Consider the following 3,911-nt stretch of genomic DNA (forward strand, 5'->3'; position numbering starts at 1 on the left):
CACACTATAAAAGCAAAAAGATGACAAATCAGCTTCCTATCTCACATTAAATAAATGCAGTACTTAAGGCATATTTAGTTGAGAAACAAACTTACTGAGAAAACTTGAAACTAAATGAAAAATATCCTTATATTCTCAGAACTCATAAGAAACTGATACATAACATTGCATCTCTAAATCCAAATCCAGTATCAATACGTTTTAATGCTGCTTGGTAACAGTGCACACTATTTAACAATAATTTTAACAAATAGCTCCAAGTAAAAGTAATTAAACAGTTTAGTCCTGCACAAATTTTAAAATCAGAGACTGTCATAGCACCAATGGGATTATATTGTTATATTCCCTAAACGTGTTTTAGGCATTACACATCATAGAGCAAACATAGCAGCAGCCAGTCTACAGTAGCACCTGCAAACAGTACAGCAAGTCAATGTAATTAAAAAAAGCAGCTGAGGAAATACTATCTAGATCTCAAATTTTGTTAGAAACTATATTCCTTCAGCTTTCTTGAATTGTTGCTCAGTATGAATGGACCTTCTGATAGGTAAAATGAGAAGCAAGCTTCTCAAGAAAGAATTCATCAGATGCTATTCCCCTCAAGAGAACAAAAGTCCATTTTTGTTTTAATAAAGAAAATATTGTTTAGGAGAATAGTTATCTATTTTGAAAGGCCATTGTGTCTTCATCACAAATATTCTTTCTTCTAGAAAAGTGCTGCAAAATAATAAAATTGTATTTAAAAATATACAGTTAATTCCATACACCTATTTAGTTAATCAATGCCCTCACTTTAGTAGGAATTTGGCATAGACAGTGTTGTGGTGTTACACTGCAGAGTGGAATGGACAGGTACAGAAGTATTCTGGCTCTGCCAGCAAGAACTTCAATCAATACCAGTTAGGAATCTGGTGCACATGAAGCTCAATAAACTAATTAGGAACACGTATTTTTCAATTTTATCACTGCTGACCAATTTGGGGAGCAGGGGAGTTTACAATATTAGAATTCTTCTTTACTGCTTGTCCAATTCAACTTGGTGAAGCTTTTAGCAATGTATAATAGACTTGTTTTCTAACAGTACATCACAGTGTGAAGTACCCACGGCAGTTTTGTCATACCAGACACTTCCATTTATAGAAGACAGACAAAAGCTGTGCAGTCTAATTTTTAACATTCAACATCCTGTTAGTAAGAATAACAAGATGGAAAACCAGAGGAGTCTGATGGTTGTAACCAAGCCAAAATTTTAATAGGTACAGAAAAAGCTCAAATGCAAAACACTTGGTTTTTGGTTTAATAAATATGCACACTGAGCAAGCACTACATAGATATTTTATAGAGCTTTATTAAAAAAAAAGCATACTGACCAATAGACCAATATGGTGGTCTATATAGGCTTTATCAGACACTAGTACAACTTACCCTAAGAAAAAGTCTCTTCGACCCATCATTGCAGAATCCAACACTCCTATGCATAATCTAGGCCCCTCTTTCAGAGGGCCTGAAGTGTCAGTCAACAGAACTGAGGTGCCTCAATTTTTCCCACATAGCCATATATTTTACAGAATACAAATCAGGCAAAAAATGCTAGGTTAAGAATTAATTTTTAACATTTTTGTTTTGTTAAAATATAAAAAGGGATGAGAGACAGACTTCAACAGAAAAGTATTAAACAGAAAGCTTAGTTTCATGTATTAGTTGCATTTGCCTTTAAATTTCTTTCTAAAATACAGCTGCGCATTGAATTCACACCAAGGAATACTTACTTATAGAAGAGTTTTAGTGCATTGCAATCATTTCTCCTATACTGATACCAAGCTGAAAGTTTTCCAGCAGGGCACGATTACTGCCAACCAGGACGTTACCAGGAAACCCTGCCCAAGGGTCTACTTCAGTTTCCACACACTTAAGAACTCCCAGACATTTCTCTAAGACTCTTCAAACAACCCCATTTATTTTTCATCGTGTTCTTTATTGTACTAACTGCAAAAATATCCCTCCCCACAAATAAACTAGTGTTTTTACACAATATATTGCAAAACAGAGGAGAGTGAAGCTAATGAAGTATCTGCCAAGACAGTTACCTACTGGAAAGCACTAACTTAACTGAACAGAACATTGATATCTAGCTAACAGTTCTGTTGTTAATTGAAAAGCTATCTGTGAAATATATCACAAATAACAAAAGCCAACTGTTCTGTAACTCAGATACTCTCTCCTAAATTTCTAACATGGACTTTGCTCCTTACAGTGTCTTATCAGATGTACACAAAGAACAAAATCCTAATACTTTATCCCAGTCTTATAACAACCAGTGTCAGTACTTAGCTAATTAAAATAAGCGTGCAATTCTGCTTTTAACTGCTGTCTTGCCATTACTACAAGATCTCTAATGTTATATAACAAAGGTTCAATAGGAGGGTATCAGGTTCTTTGCAGAAGAAAAGTTTAATATTAACAGACTGCACACAGTAGTAAAAACATGCATGATTTAACAATTTAAGTCCAAATAAAATTACCATGATCATGTCAGATACTTTAAATGTGAAATACAATCTTGGGATACTGACCCTCCCCTCCCCTGCCCCTAATCCAGTGTTAACAGAAATGCTGATTTTAAGAACATTATGAATGAAAAATAACTACACAGCCTAAGAGTCAATCAATTCTTTGCTTTCCTTAGCCTAGAAATTCTTCACTTTCAGATGGTTTATTAATGAACAATGCAGAGCAGCCTGCTAAGCATTAGTCATCAGAAAAACAACTGCAAAAGTTGTTTCCAAATATACCAAAAAATATTACTAAAGAAGGGGACAAAAAAAAAGATTAGAACTAATGCTAGGCAAGACAATCAATAAACATATCTGGTGAGCTGTATAAGCATGCTTGATTTAAATCCCTCTGCAAAAATTTATCTGCATGAAGTAGTAGTTTATTTGTAGGGACTAGTTTAACACTATCTCCAAGGGACATACACTAAATAAGTTGCTCTTAAACAAGAGTATATCCACAAAGCAAGTTATGGGGCATTAACATTAAGTCTTATGGGCATCTATATATATATATACATACATATACACAAACACATATGTATATGCATGTATGTGTGAAACAACAAATAATGTGTTCATGTGCACAATCTCCTAATTGAGAACAACATGCATAAAACAAAATCATGCAATCCCAAAGACAAAAATAGATTTAAAAAAATGAACTCACACCCTTAAAATCTAAATAGCACTTAATACACTGTTTTTTCAGATTTTTTTTCAATTCTAGACAGTTACATATCTATGCACCGACTGGATGGCACTCAAACTGAACACTTACCTATTGCAACATCTTTACTACTGTTGAAAGCTTCCTACCAGCTATCTCACAAAGGTTAACTATAAAATATGAATGTTACAAAGTGTAAAGGGCTCCTCTTGAATCCAAAACACAGAGCTCAAAATGAATCACAGACAGTGGCAACAAAAATAAAAATTTCCATATGTTTGTAAAGGAGTACTACAGCCCATTACACCGGSACTAGATTACTAGCAGTGCGGCACTAGTAGAGTACTGGCCCATTACACCAGTAACGGTGCAGACCACGAGTCTGTCACACCAGTGATTTTCAGGGAACTGTGCTACTAAATCAGTACAAATTTCTATTCAAATAAAGCTCACGCCTATGACACTGCACAACTTGGGGAGGGGGGAATCTGCTTTAGGGGAATTTTAAGTGTCTTGTTAGAGCAGGCACGCGGCGGCGACAGCCGAGAGACGCTTCTGATCACAGCGCCCTGCCCCCCTCTGCGCCGCGAGGCAGGAGCCAGCGCACCTGCGGGCGGGCCCCACCGCGCCGCGGGGCCCCGCGGGGGCAGCCCCGGCTGCCGCCGCCCTCCCCAGCGCACCGCGCAGCG

The sequence above is a fragment of the Rhea americana genome, unplaced genomic scaffold (assembly GCF_003343005.1).
Source record: "Rhea americana isolate MKP2758 unplaced genomic scaffold, rheAme1 scaffold_97, whole genome shotgun sequence".
In the NCBI taxonomy this organism is placed as follows: Eukaryota; Metazoa; Chordata; class Aves; order Rheiformes; family Rheidae; genus Rhea; species Rhea americana.